The 16,769-nt window shown below is 37.2% G+C and overlaps 1 non-coding gene across 1 annotated transcript; it reads left to right on the forward strand.

Annotated features, from left to right (window-relative positions):
- Window positions 1-16,697: 16,697 nt before the first annotated feature.
- Window positions 16,698-16,769, forward strand: TRNAC-GCA (transfer RNA cysteine (anticodon GCA)). Its single transcript has one exon. It is a non-coding gene; the product is annotated as a tRNA-Cys (tRNA).

Genomic DNA, 16,769 nt, shown 5'->3' on the forward strand with positions numbered 1-16,769 from the left:
AATGGTTTTATTTGTTGCTTCTGCTTGCCCGTTACCTTGAGCATAATATGGTGCAGATGTGAAATGCTTTACCTTGTATGATTCCAAGAAGGCTTTTACTTTTTCTCCCTCGAACTATGGCCCGTTGTCTGATATAATGGCATATGGCAACCCGTATCGATATATTACTCTTTCGAAAAGAAAATTTATCACATCTTGCTCTTTTATGTGTTGTAACGCTATGGCTTCTACCTACTACTTGGTGAAATAGTCTGTGACTGTGAGCATGAATTGTCTTTTGCCTCTTCCAGGTGTTAGAGGACCAACAATATCCATGCCCCATAGCACAAAGGGTCATGGATTCGATACACAGTGCAACTCCTTAGCTGGAACATGTATAGCCATTTCATGTATTTTGCATTGCATATACTTTTTAGCATAACGAAGACAATCTCTTTGCATCTGAGGCTAAAAATATCCTTGCCTCGTTATTTTATTTGCCAATGATCTTCCAGTTGAGTGGTTTCCACATTCTCCTTCGTGGAGCTCTGCAATGATTAGATGTGCATCCTTAGGTGATATACATTTCAAATGTGGACCTCTAGGATTCTTTCGATATAGCTCATTATCAAGCAATACACATCTTTGCGCTCCAGACTTAATCCTTTTGGCCTTATTTTTGTCTTAAGGTACTTTATTATCGGATAAGTATGATATATATGCTTCCATCTATGACGCCCCCAGTGTGTCGATTTCCATAACCTCTGATTCGTCGACATTGATGCTTGGCCTCTGTTGGATATCGATGTGCAAAGTGCGACCCTCCGTGTTTTCTAACATCGCTGCAACATACGCTAGGGCATCTGCATGCCTGTTTTCATTTCTATTGAGGTGTTGAAGCCTTATTTTATTAAAATTTCTCAACTTAGTTTTTATAAAACTCAAGTAATCCACCATGTTTTCATATTTTGATGAATATCCTCTATTAATCTAACTAACTACCAGCATTGAGTTGCTAAAAATTGATAATTCTTTCATTTTGAGAGATTTGGCCATCTCGAGTCTAGCGATTAAAGCTTCATACTCAGCCTCGTTGTTCGATGCATGGAATCATATTGTCACTGCTGTTTCGAGCCTTTGATTTTTGGGTGTAACCAACACAATCTCGATGCCACATCCCTTACTCCTAGATGATCCATTGACAAATAGTCTCCAACCATTTGTTCCAGCCCATGGATCATCTTTATCGATAATATCCTCGGGCCCTTGCAGCATTGAGAACTCCTCCTCTTCCATGCCTCAACTAGCATCGTCACATGGAAAATCAACCAAAAAGTCGGCCAGTACCTGACTTTTTTCCGATACCCAATTTAGATATTTGACTCCAAATTCGTTTATTAGTACCGACCATTTCAACATCCTTCTTGACTTAGCAGTTTTCACTAGAGTCTGCTTTAATGAGAGATTCGTCATAACGATCACAGAGTGTGATTGAAAATACGGCTTCAACCTCTGAGATGAGAATAAAAGTGCGAAGGCGTATTTCTCCAGTGTCGAATACCGTGTCTCTGCCTCGAGCAATGTTTTGCTTTGAAAATACACTGGCCTTTCAACACCATTTTCAACTTTTAGTAACACCGAACTTATAGCAAATTCTGAAACGGCCAAATAGAAAAGCAAACTTTCTCTTTCATCTGGCTTTGTAAGTGTTGGCATTTCTTGCAGATATTTCTTTAACTCTAAAAATGCTTATTCACATTCTTCATTCCAACAGAATTTGGTATTCTTTTTAAGCAACTTGAAAAGAGGCTTACATCGATCAGAAGTTCTGGAGATGAATCTGTTGAGAGCAGCTATTCTCCCAGCCAACCTTTGTATTTGCTTTCTAGTTGTTGGTGATGGCATCTACTAAAGCTCTCGTATCTGATCTGGATTAGCATCTATACCTCGCTTGGAAACAATGTACCCCAAGAATTTCCCAGAACTGACCCCGAAAGTACACTTCTCTGGGTTAAGTTTCATGTTAAATTCTCTCAGTATTCGAAATATAGTATCGAGATCCTTCACATGGTCTTCAGCTCTCATGGATTTTATCACCATGTCATCGATATACACCTCGATGATTTGCTTAATGAGCTTTTTAAACATTTTCTCCACTAACCTTTGATAAGTAGCTCCTGTGTTTTTCAATCCAAATGGCATTTTAATGAAGCAATATATGCCTCCATTTACAACGAACGCAGTTTTGAGTTGATTTATAATAGCCATTAGAATATGAAAATATCATGAATATCCATCGCAGAAACTGATTAACTTGAACCCAGCTGTTCGATTCACCAACTCATCTATCCTTGGCATCGAATAATAATCTTTGGGACATTTCTTATTTACATCGGTAAAGTCGACGTAGATTCGAACTCTACCATCCTTCTTGGGCACTACGACGACTATGTTCACTGAAACTTTAGATAGTAGTGGTAACTTCAAAAGAGTTTGTTTTAGAAGTGAGGTTCATCCTAAATTGTTTAGAGTTTGAGTATGGGAGATGTGAAGAAGAAAGGTAGACTTTTATATGGATTAGAATGGTTTTAAGCTAATAAAAACATTGAAAGCTTTAGTTGTTGGAATTAAAATGACTTGAAAACATTGAAAGAAAGATTGATTAAAATTTGAAATAAGAACAACAAGACAAGATTGAAGATTGAATATTGAAATAAGAACAAGTAAATAACAAGTTTTGATTGAAAGGAAATAAAACAAACAATAAAGTAAAAACTTGAATTGAAAAACTAGACAAGAAATTAAACAAACCAAATAGTTTGGATCCTAAGACAACGGATGGTTTCTCTCTCCCTTACTTTTGGGTTATATACCCCTACTTTTGCCTTTTACAAATTTGCCCTTCTCCATTCCAAATTAGACACCTCACACTTCATTTTTGCTTTTGCTTTTGCTTTCGCTTTTTGGTTTCTTCTTGACCAATGTAGGTTTTGGGATAATGTCATATTTTCAGATAAGGGCCTCCATTTCTAGTCTTCTGAGTTGAGGACTTTGACTGTTTTAGCACTTTTCCATAGCAGCTTATGGTATTCATAATAAGCGTGATTAAGGCTCCTTTTGGTACTAAGACTCAGCTTTTATGATAAGTGGTCTGAAATACTCCTTAACCTGAAAAAGGCAATAAAAGCTATGAGTTTTCTTTTTGTTAAGCGTAAGAAGGATTGTAAAGCAGCAATATACGGGTAATAAAACACACATTTGGGAGCTGATCATTCGCCACCCATTTAGAATGATCCACTTATCTAATTATGCCATTATTTAACATCTTTTGTATTTCCGCTTGTACCATTTCTTCGTACATTGGTCTAACCTTTCGATGCTTTTGATGGACATAAGTTGCATTTTCTTCCATATTCAGCTTGTGTGAACAAATAGCTGGGTCGATACCGGTGAGGTCCGACATCGACCATGCAAAAACATCCTAATTCTCTTTCAGGAAAACCATCAACTCATTTCTTATAATCGCAAACATTTTTGTACCAATGAACGTATGACGCTCACTTTTGCCTGTGCCAATGTCAATTTTTTCCACCACCTCGATTGTTTTTCTTTCCCAGGGTTCTTCATTTTGCTTTAGCTACTTGATAAGTGCTCAAAAAGTGCTATTTAACCCTCGATTATGCCTCTTGTTTAGCCATCTTAGTGGACTAATAGTGTTTATAAGTTGTGTTTTAAGATTCTAATTGAAAAAGAGAGTTTTGTAGAATATTAGAGAAAATGGGGTAAAACGGCTAATTGAGCATTAATGATCACATGGGAGGTCCGTGGACAATCATGGAGAAGGCCAAGGAATTGGAGCTATTAAATATGCGACTTGGACCTATTTTAAAGTCTATTTGGAAGCCCAAGGCCAAAGGATTCGTTGCTTGGACCAAAGCCCGCAAAAGGATAAAAGGATAGAAGCGAAGAGAGAAAATCGGCTTATCGCCTGGGGACGACGATGGATCGAAGGCCGAGACGATTGATCGCGTCACGGGGACGATAGATCGAAAGTCCAAACGCATTGATTAAGTCTGGGACGATGGATAATGCGTCCGGGCGCATGAATCGATTAATCGTAGCCAATTCCTTCTCAATTTTGAAGACGGTCGGACTCGAAAGAAACCTATTTGTATTAGGAAACAAATGACGGTTTGGAATGCTTCTAGAACTCATTGTAACCCCTATAAATAGAGGGACCTAAGTGCCTCATGTAATTGGCCAATTCACTTATATTCTTGTCTCGAACTTGAGGCGAGAGAGATTAATAATAAAAGATCGGTTTTAACTAGTCGAGTCTTAATAAATTAGTCTTTCTAGTCTTATGTTCTTCAACTCTTCTTCTTCTCGCTCTTCGTGTTCTTCCTTCTATATGGAAGGCTAATCTTCTCCTTCAAGGGAGGAGATGAAGCCGATGCTTAAGGTTTAATGATTCTTCCGGTTCATGGTGTTCTTCAATCGGGTTAGTTCTTTATGTTTGTAGTTATTAGTTCCATTGCCCACACCGGGGGATGGAAGTATAGAATAGGGTTTATGTTTTGCAATATTAATATCATGCTAGTGTTCTTTACTTTTCTTCTAGTAGTGTAATTCTTTAGAGTTAGGGAAGTATTCTTTGTGTTGCCTTAGAAGGGGTAGCTCGGGGAGTGGGCCCAGGGAAGTATTCTTTGTGTTTGCCTTAAGTGGTGATTCATTGAATGGCTGCCCTATTAGGAAGTACTCCTTGATGTTGCTCTTGGTAATACATTGAATGGCTGCCCGAGCTTACATAAAAAGAAAGAAGATATTAATAGCATAAACATAAGAACAACCTTAAGTAGAGTTAATTGTTAACGATGTTTCATCCAAAAGGGCATCGGCACTCGCTCGATTGCCTAATTGTAGTCTACTTGTAAGAACAACCATGAAGCAAAAGGTCATAGATTAAAAGTATTGGTGGATTCTAATCTCTTGAAATCTCTCTCTTATAAATTCTCAATAGTTTAGTTAGTTTAGCTTAGTTTAGTATTAGAATCTACAATCTCTACAACATTAGTTTTAATCCCTCAAACCCCTTTCCAAATCCCTCGTTCTTCACATAACATACACTTAAAAAGTGGAACGATACCCTACTCATCCTTTACTTAGTGAGGGATAATTAGGTTTTGATACGCTTCTCTTTTGTTCAACGATCATCATCTATCTACATCATCCATACACCATCTAAACACACAAAAAGAGGTAGTGTCACTACTGTGTGAACTTTACCTGCTCATGTATCTGCATATCGGTATCGATAGGTAACGCTTGCTGTAACTGCTAACTAGAGATTTTCCAAGACGCCCCCAGTGTCTTGGCTTTTTCCCTTCATCATCCCCTTTACAGTAATGAAATTACACTTTTCTGACTCTGATTGGTCTCCCCTGATTTCGTGCAACCCATACGCTATGGGAAATCTGATTACCTGGTAGAATGTACTTGGGACAGCACGCATATCGTGTATCCACTTTCTACTGAGTATTGCATTGTGATATGAGTGATGTTTTATGACCACGAATTTCTTTATCACTATCTGAGGTCCAGCTCGAATCAGCAATTTTATCTCTCCAGCGGGCTTGGTAGAGCTTCCATTAAACCCATACAGACTGAATTGTGGTACCTTTAGATAAGTCTCATCGAGACTGATGCATGTGAACGCTTTTGTCACACCCCGAATTTCGATAGAATTCGAAAAAACAGTATTTGTTCCCGACTCTTTGATCTTCGGTGTGGCGACGACTCAACTCCCAAAACCCATAAACAGGTTTAAATATCGCGGATAATTAAAAACCAATAAAAATTTCAATTAAACCAAAGTCCTCTTCATTACAAAAATTTACAAATAAGATTAGGTTACAAATCTCTTTTCAATAACTCTTTATTTAAAATTACAACTGAAAATACAAATAACATTGTCTCAACTGAAAATCTATATCACCTCAAAGGAAAACAAATCCTATCTTGAAATCGCGACGTTAACGCAAACCACAAGCGGCAACCAACCTTTCTTCAACACTAAACTCACAAGACTTATCAACTATGTTCATTTAATGAACACACCCGATAAACAAACATGCAAATCGGGTTGACATTATAAAATGCCGATGTAAGTAGCTCTAAAATACAACATATATTTATACATATATATACATAATCCATAAGGCGCTTAGTTCCTCCACCGGCTCTTTAACTCCCAACAACTAATCTTACATTCTTAACTACAATAGGTAAGGCGTAATTCCTACACCGAGACTTTAACTTCCCACTAACCACACAACAAACCATACGATAATAAAAGGCATTTAGTTCCTCCACGAGGCCTTTAGGTTCTAACTAAACTAATAACCCCAATCATATTCTATACTTACCGCATTTCATGCTCAATTCAGAGTGGGTCGCCTCTCGCCAGTAATTAGTTTGACCCACACTTCGCAAAAACCATATACAATCATCTATCTAAAGATACATTATTAACCAACACATTACCATAATTATATTAATTAAGGCTTTCTTTGCGTGTCCCTAAAATCCACGTCGATCTATGTCTTACTTAGTTTCCACGCTACCACAATCGCTTCCCAACGCCGAACATGTACATCCACATGCCTCCCCTTACATAATGAACCACTCGATGCGTAACTACCTCGGTAATGGATGCCGCGACACCGTAACCCTCACACGAAAAGCCATTATGTAAAGTACTATCATTATTCGCATAAAATATCGCATCTCGCTCTAATTTTGCGGAATAATAATCAAGCCACTATTCGACTCGCGGAAGGCCATTCAGATTTATGAAACGCCGGAAGGGCCAATCCATTACTTTCGCCCAAAGGGTCATTCAGATTCAAGAAGCGCCGGAAATCCAAAATCACATGAGTTGTGGTAGCTGGGTTACAGGATTTTCGATTCGTAATTTATTCAAGTGTCGGACATATATATCTTAGAGTAATTCTTATTCTATCCCATGCCAAGATACTTTAATTGTCTTTGAACTAAACGCGTTTCTCGTTATAATACAATCCACATTATCACGTCCCAATACTATTTATTGCACGATATCCAAATATCTCTACATCAAATCTCGAAACTTATTATTTCACGTGCCAATATATTATTGCACTACGCCACACTCCCGTGGGAAATATCCACAAATACTCTACTACCTCCTAGTAGCATCTCACAGATAAAATAATGGAGCGTTTATACATTTATTTCTCCAAAACTATTACATTTAATATATATATCCCAACATATTATATAACGTCACAATTGCTTCAAACGTATCGCATAACATTTTTATAGCGTTTTAGGAATATTATATCTCCTAAAGTTTCTATCTCATCACGTGTCAAAATATACACAATATCAACGTCAAATCTTTCTTAGATAATGACAACCAAAGTTATACAATCTCGACAATATTTTATTACTACATTTGTCCATATTCTTAAATATGTGAAAATCCTAAAAGTCAACATTCCATCCAATGATCAACGGTCAAAGTCAAAGTCAACACGCCATTGTCAAAGTCAAACTGCTTGCTTTCCATGCTCATGATTCGAGGTCATAGCTACTGGTTAGGTAATTTGGAAGGCAATGTCGCAACTCATGGGCTCATGACCAAGGTAATGGTTCGGACCCAAACCTTATAACCCGAAAGTCTAAATGTTGAAAGACTCATTTGGATCTCTATTTTAAGTCCTATGGACTGACCCCAAACAATATTAGAAATTGGCCCAAAAACTTTAAATTGAACTGGCCCAAAACTAAAACTAAAACTGGTCCAAAACTTAAACAAAACCGGGCCCAAGCAAAACAAATGAAACTGGCCCATAGAACTTAATCTGGAACTGGCCCAAAACTAAAACAAAACCGGGCCCAAACAAAACAAATGAAACTGGCCCATAGAACTAAAACTAAAACTGGTCCAAAACTTAATTAAACTGGTCCGGCCCAACAACTAATATCAAAACCGGCCCAAAACTAAAATAGATTATTGGGCCCCAAACAAAACCGACCCATTTGGTTCCGACCCAACTAACTAACTTAGTTTTCGGCCCAACACATAAAATTAGATTTCGGCCCAACCAACTAAACAAGATAAGCCCAACCAACAAAGGTTTAGGCCCAAGTAGCAAATGGGTTCGGCCCAAGGCCCAACCACAGCTACAGTCGTCTTCTCCATCAGCTCACCAGCAGCTCCTCTCCACCGCCAGCCACCACTAATCCCCACTCGTCCAAACCACATCGAAAATGCTCAGGGGAAAAACCCCCAGTACTTTAACAAAAGCGAAATCCCTAACTCCTTCAATCAATACTCTTCCTCAAATCTAGATCTGAACCGTCCGCCATTAATGGCTTCTACCACCTCCGACAGCCCCCACCCAAATCCAACATTTAATCAGACATCACTAAACAACAACATAACCCACCAAAATAAAACAACATAATAAAAGTAATTAAAAGTTCCAGCAGTGAATACGATCCGACATCAAAACCATATTCCTCCCCCATTGATGTGTTCAATAATATCCGCTTGGTGCTCTAGGTGGTGCTCTTGGCTGCACAAACCAAGACAGAGCGCGGGGTGAGGTTTTTTTTTCTGGAATTACTGAATCAGTAGCCTCTCATTGCTGTCAATGAGTCGTGACACAGGAAGGTTCGAGAGAGAGAGAGCCATCGAATATCATGGTATTCGTGGTATCTAAGGTACTTCATTTTCTAGTATACAGGGACGATTTATATGGGGCTGACGCCATTAACAGCTTCCAATAGCCACCCTATCCCACCGACTAACAACCCATATCAAACACTTAACCCAATACCACAGTTCCAATAAAAATAGCCACACCACCACACATTATCACAGTTCGACAGTTCAATATCATAGTTCAGAGTTTTAAGTTTTAACAACACGACAGATTTCAACAGAAAAGAAATCGATGGTAACAAGGATTTTATAAAATAAAAATCTATTAAAAAAAATATCTACTCACTTTAATTAATAGCTCGACAAATTCCTCCTAGTCCGAGTCGTCGCGCTCCAACGCTCGAGCAAACAAGCCGCCTCCATTTTTATTATTTTTTTATTCTCTAAGAACCCTATTCTCTATAACAATGTGATTATATACTTGGGTTTGAAACCCAAGCCCAACACAGACTCGGGCCCACAAACCAGGCCCACATATCCAAAATCCAATTCAGCGAATTTTAAATAAATAAATTAATTAATTAATAAATAGAAAAATACGTATTTTTAAATACGGGCGTTACAGCTTTCCTGAATAAAATGTTAACAGAACTACCACAATCCACCAATATCTTTTGCAAATCATACATACCCCAGAGATACGCAAAGTGATAATAATGCATTATCATCCGACAACATCACCTTAGACAAGTCATCCGGTACGAACATAATTGCTCCCGGAATGCTAGCCAATACCAGACTCTAATTTACTGGAATAGACTTGACATTGACCTCGAGCACTTCTTTTACCGTTGAAATCTTTCTTATTTTATCTCTAATGATTTTCTTATGTGGTATCTCTACTTTGTAGATCATATTTATTACTCCAAGGGGTTTCTCATGTATGGTTGCAATTTCTGCGGGTCTGACATCAGCCCTGAACTCTCACGCAACTTACCATCTTTCATCAGCCTATCAATTTCTTTCAATAACTACAAACATCTATTTGTCTCATGGTTCTCAACCTTGTGGAATTGACAATAAGGCCTGCCCTTTATCTCCCTAAGAGTGTGTTTTGGCCATATCACGAAATCTTCTTTTGCCATCCTCCTTAATATATCTTCAGGTGTGGTATTGATGGCAATAAATATTTTTGGATCAAACTCTTCTTTCAATGTCTTTTCATACCTCCTCCTTTGCTGCGACTGATTATCTTGATTTGTATAATTTTCTTGAGGCCTTTTGTGATCTGATCTAGAGGAATCTCGACTCTCATGTTGATCTCCATTTTCCCTCTCTTTCTTTTATGATACTTGCAGCACATTTTGCATCGTTGCTGCTTATATACCTTCTTCTACTTGAATATCTCTGTCAACTTTGTCATACAACTCTTGTAGACTTTTAACTTCCTTTCGTAAGAGACATTTGTGTATATATGATCCAGGTATCACACCTATTTGGAAAGCCATGACAGGTGTCATTTCAGACTCGTCAAGCCTCTCGACTAATTGAGTTTCGGCCTTGAATCTGGACAAGTGAAGCCTCTCGACTAATTGGGTGCCTGAACTCGAGTCAGCCCCATCTTTGTCGTACAACACTTCCACTGCACGCTTCTCATTCTCTTCCCTCACAGCCTTGTTTCTGCCATTAAAACTTTGTTCTACTTCCAATTCATTAAACTTCCTTAATAACACTTGTATAGAAGTCTCCTCCTCACGCACTTCTTCTACTTCCTCAACTAATCTGCTTACTAAACACCTCGTTCTTCTTTCCTCATTCTTTGATGTACTTGCTTCATTTACTACACTCTTACTGGCTGGCGCACACTTACTAGGAGCCATTGATTCAACAACTCACAACAACTCACCAAATAGATCAACAAACTGTTACTACTAAAGGGAGAAAAAATCGAAATTTGAGCTTTTCAAGCTGAAGTAACACAGATGATTATCCTTTACCACCAACTCACTCGAGAAACTAGATTCGAACTCAAAGAAGAAGAAAAGAAAAGATCTCTTCTTGTCTTTGACCCACGGATGACACCAATGTAGTGATCAAGCATGTTGTTGTAAGTGAACAGGTTGATGTATTAAGATCGAAGATGAATTTGATATGAACTGAGTAAAATATTATTTATCTCTAATGGCAGTTACAAATTCTCTCTGGTTTGTCTCTTTCCCTCTCCAATTTTCAATATTTTTGTGGGAATGTGTGAATGAATCTTTCTTTCTCTTTCCAGTCTTTATATAGTGTTCCAGTTATAGTCTTGTCCAATCAAGTCGTGACACATGTCCATTCACTTTTTCCTCCTATTCTTCCCGCTCAAACCTGCAACATATGAAACTAACCAGAGACATTTCAAGTTAGTTCTGGCATTACGGGCTGAAATATCGGCTTGACGATATTTGCCCACGACAAAAATGAACACTTGAAACAATTCCCTCCCATCAAATTTATTTTTCCATTTAATAAACACAGACATACCAATATGAAGTACCAATATCCGAAGTTTAAAAATAAAATATCGCAATCAATATTATCATAGTGTAAACCCTGTGAATAGTTCTGATCATATATAATTATTTGTTTTAAGGAATTATGATTATTTAAAAAATAAGATAAAATGAAATAGTATATTTCTACACACATGCAAGTTTAAACCCGTAATTCACAAATATACATAAGAAGGCAAAGCCCATATATATTGTTCCTATTATCAAACTATAATACTATATAGTCTTCATACAGTTCACAATATAATTGCAACCAACAACGGATATTAGAACTAAAACGCATGTTTATAAGTAACGTTTAAGAGAAACAAAAAGGAAGAGAACCAAGATCATTCACAAAATATATAAGATTCAAATAGAAGCAAAATCCTGACTAAGATTAAAGTGGTTGATATGCATAATAACAAACAATGGATAATATAAGTTCACATTCTCCTAGGAGAAGATCATTATTTGAAAAGGAAAATAATGTATGGGTATTATTGTGGTAGAGAGGATCAATTTAAAAATGGCTAGAAAACAAACTTATTGCAAAGAGCTCCAGTCTCAGTGTTATTTTGGCAAGTGTCTTTCCACCTTGATGGAATTGATCAAATTCCGTTAATGCTTGCCAATTTTGGACATGCTCCAACGCATTACACATCAGTTAAAAGTGGAAAAAAATGTCAAACATGATAATAACATTGACAAAGAGACTAAATACTAAAAGATCAGAGGATAAAACATAAAACGGATTTCCTTGATACCAATGAGAATCAAACCCTCATTTTTGGGCTCTTATAGATACCATATATCTTCATTGTCAAAGATGACTACATATCATTCCATGATGATCAATAAAGACATGCATGCGTACAATTATAACACAAAAGAAGCAGTCATTTTGTTTGGAAAACACAATGTGATACTCATACGTAGATAAAAATAAAAACTTAAATATGATTGGGCGTTTTCCTATGTTACTCAGAAGTGTCATCATATATTCAAATGACATTACACAAAAAATAGTGATCAGTCACTACCAAAAAATATATAACAAAAGAATAAAAAAGTAAAAGTAAATCACCAGTGTCAAGGTTTCCAATGATTGTATCTTCATTGAATATCGTCTTCTTCCAGAGTGCATGAGCAGGCACTTACAATCCATAAGTGCTTGAGTTATCTTTTACCCAACAAAAGAGAAAAAAAGAAAAGTAATTGAAGAAGAAAACCATGTTTGTTTTAGTTCTTAGAAAAAATGGACGTTTTGTACCATGAACTTTGCTGCTTTTATCACTTTGGGCCAAGAACTTTTTTTTTAGCAAATTGGGCCATGACCTTTCTTTTTTGTATCATTTTGGGCCACCGGTGTAGTTTCGTTAGAAGATTTGCATGTGTACAAATGGCTACCTATGTGTACAAACGTCTGCCTATGTGTGCTAACAGAAGATGGCGTGTCGGTATTCAAATGGACATCTAACAAAATCTGATGTGGTGCTTATGTGACAAGCACGTGAAATTTCAAGGAAGACTGCTCGTGAAATTTCAAGAAAGAGTGCTCGTGACAAGCTCATGAAATTTGAAGGAAGACTGCTCGTGAAAATTTCTTGACTTCATTTCTTTCTTTTTAAATCGCCATCTAAACAAACCCCATCTCCTTCATTATAATTTAGGGTTTTGATTTAGGGTTTTGATTTTGTTCAATTTCAAAAATGTCAACTATTGGAAATCTCTGTAATAGGTGTGGTGAGTCAAATCATTCATCTAACAATTGTTGTTGGTTACCGACACCGTGTTGTTTTCGAAAATGTGGCGGAAGTAGGATCCTGAAACAGTCTAGCCAAAGCCATTCTCTTGGGCAATTTTTTTTGACATGCCGCGTTTGCAGATACTTCCAGTGGTTGGAAGATGTGAGAGCATCGTCAATGGTATCTTTGGAGTTTCTAAGATGCAGAAAGGTGAATTGCGTAGGGGTTAGAAAGGTTAACACATCAAAAAAGAAAAATAAAAATGAAGGCAAGAAATTCGTGAATTGCACTGAGTGTGGGAATGATTTCCAATGGTATGAGGAACTGTTAAGGAACTACATTGAGTCGACAGAAGTTCAAGCTCTTCCCTAGCTAGCTCTTCATCATCTTCCAAAAGAGATGAAATCAAAAGAGATAAAAAAGTCAAGATTACATTTGAAATTGACGACGATGGTTTGGCGAAGGAGTTTTAGTTTCATTGTAAAATTAGATGAGTGCACTGTCATTTCTAGTGGTATTGTAGTGGAAGGAGTTTGAGTTTCACTGTTTGTTTAATGAGTGCACTGTCCGTTGTTTGTTTGATGAGTGCACTGTCTGTTTAAATTTAGATGAGTGCACTGTCTGTTTGAGTTTCATTGTAAATTTAGTTTGAGTTGTTTGTATTAGTGCTTATTTCTTAGTGCTTGGTGCTTGATCGGGCATCAGGTCTGACAACAAAGATTAGTTGTTTCTTAGTACTTGATGCTTGTTTCTTAGTGCTTAGTGCTTGTTCCTTAGTACTTGATTGGGCATCAGGTCTGACAACAAAGATTTCGACAACAGAAGAAATCACAACAAAACACTGAAAATACAAGCCCAAGTGTTTACATAATAGCATAACATGACACTGAACCACAAAAAAACCTAAATATAAGCACTGAATCACTGAACAACATACACTGCATACAATAATTGAAAGACAGTTAGAAAATCAATGTAGCACATAACATGACATTGAACCACAAAAAAACCTAAATATAAGCACCAACCTAAATATCAGTGTTTACACATGACAACATAAACCAACAAAAGGAAAAATATAATCCACCAACTGTTAACATGACACTGAACCACAAAAAATCTAAAATATAAGAACCCAGTCTTCAAACATGAACTATTTCCAAACTTTAGTTTTGGCTTTGGCAGCTGCGGATCTAGTTTTAGGTTTGGAATTTGCTCTTGTTCTCCACAAAAAAGCAAAATGTTTTACGCTTAGTCTTGGATGGAGAGTTTCTAGGCTTGCTGCTTGATGCCACTGCATCAGTTGTCAATGATTGTGAGTTTCTTGATGCCACTGCTTGATGGTGAGTTTCTAGGCTTGCTGCAGATCTAGTTTTAGGCTTGTTGCTTGATGCCACTGCTTTATGGTGAGTTTCTAGGCTTGCTGCAGACCTAGGTTTAGGCTTGCTGCTTGATGGTGAGTTTCTAGGCTTGCTGCAGATATAGTTTTAGGCTTGCTGCTTGATGCCACTACATCAGTTGTTGAAGCTTGTGCAGAAGCAGTAGTTGAATTTTTGAAACTTGTTTAGATGCAGTTATTGAACCTTGACCGGTAGGTACTGTTTCACTTGAAACTTGATTTGACTGTAAACCAATAACTGGAGCTTTACTAGATCGTCTAGGAAGTGGAGGTCTACCTTTTCTTTTGTTGTTTGCTTCAGAAATCTTTGCTTCATTTATAAGAATAGGTGCTCCAGTGGATGACATCTATCACAAGAAGGACAAAAGATTAGGTTATGTTTATACAGTATTTAAATTTCTATGTAAAACAACTACCTCATTTCAAATGGAAATCTTTCAAATGCAAATTAGTTTCTAAAATAACATTACCTTCAAGTAAGAGTTCCCACTTTTAGTTGTAAAAACTCCCACTCCCTCAGGTACATGATCCTTTCTTCCTTTTACTCTTGTCTTCCTCTTTGAAGCTCCAACTCCCTGGGGTACATCATCAGTAGTCCCACTCTTAACTGTCTCTTTACCTTTCTTTGAAGACCCAGGTTTCTCAACAGTTGTTGAAGCTGCCCTTTTACCTCTCTTTGACACAGTTGGCGTGCCCTCACCTACATTAGATGAGGGAGCCTTATTCTCCCTCTTCCTCACCTATATCAAAATTCAAACTTATTTATACAACTTATTTCTAAAACTTATTTCATATTTCATAAACTTACAGTGGTGGATTGTGGTACTTGGTTGGCTTCCTGGTTGGCTTCATTGTTGACTTCAGTAGTCCCACTCTTAACTGTCTCTTTACCCTTCTTTGTTGTCTCAGGTACTTCCTTACCTTTCTTTGAAGACCTAGGTTTCTCAATAGCTACCTCCTTACCTCTCTTCCTCACCTATATCAAAATTATAAAATGCTTAGTTTCAAATGCTTAATAGTTAATTATTAAAACTAATTTCAAATGCTTAGTTTCAAATGCTTAATACTTAAAACTAAAAATTTATTAGTTTCAAACTGATTTCTAAAACTTATCTATCTTAAAAGTAATAATATATATATATATGATTATAAACTTACACTGGTGGATTATGGTACTTCCTAGGCTACTTCCTAAGCTACTTCTTGGTTGGCTTCATTGTTGACTTCTTTGCATGTTCTCTTATTATGACCATACAGAAGGCAGTTTGAACACCTCATTTGAACTCCTTTTCTACTTAAGTTTTTTGACTTCCTTGGCTCTTCGTGCATTTCTTTCCTTCTAAGCTTGCTTGGCCTCCCATGCATCCTTCTATAAGGTGGAGGCAGGAATACCTCTCCAGGAGCCTTTGGCCATAGCTTTTCACCATTAAGTGGCTACAAATAGTGATCATAAGTCTTTCTAAATGTTTCCACCTTTTACCAATGATCTACATAATCCTCTGGATTGTGCTTACATATATAAATGACAACTATTGCATGGGCACACGGGATACCACAGAGCTGTCACACACACACACACACACACACACACACACACACACACACACACACACATATATATATATATATATATGCTGGCTACGTCGACATACAGAAATGACATATGGAATTGACATACACAATCCAAAAGTGGATTTGCACATTGCTCTAAGGGATAATTTTTGGTAGGATTAGACATGTTCAAAGGAGCTGATTTTTTGTGGAGATGATCTCCATGTTGTGGAGATCGCATCCCCATAAAATTAGCTTTTAGTTCATAGGTAGGATTGCGTATGTCAATTCCGTATGTCATTTAGACATGGCAATATTCGAAAAAATATGGGTGCTGACGTGTTTCACTGGGAGCATTTTACACTAAATATTAATGGTCTTTGTATGTAGTTATATGGATGATTTATCTTTATGAAATCCTTGGTCTTTGTATGTAGTTATATGGATGATTTATCTTTATGAAATCCTTGGCGGAGCAACTACTTACAATTTTTCGGAGGAGCAATTACTTATCTAATTATTCTTTCAGGAAATCAAACTAATAAAATCAGTAGTCCTCCCTGTGCGGAAATATTTCAATCCTTGTTTAACTAGGGGGACCACATACGGTATTCAGAAGTTATATATATATATATATATGTATATGTATAATGTTAAAATCGAGCTTCAGTATGTACGTCCGAACACTCATACTGCATAGCGACCAATCCAGAAAGCAGTTGACCGGCCAGTCTTTAAAAGTTATATAAAATAATATTAAACTTGCAGTTCAATAACAAGGGTCCATAGCTCAGTGGTAGAGCATTTGACTGCAGATCAAGAGGTCACCGGTTCGAACCCGGTTGGGCCCT

This window comes from Coptis chinensis, chromosome 4, assembly GCF_015680905.1.
Source record: "Coptis chinensis isolate HL-2020 chromosome 4, ASM1568090v1, whole genome shotgun sequence".
NCBI classification, from domain to species: domain Eukaryota; kingdom Viridiplantae; phylum Streptophyta; class Magnoliopsida; order Ranunculales; family Ranunculaceae; genus Coptis; species Coptis chinensis.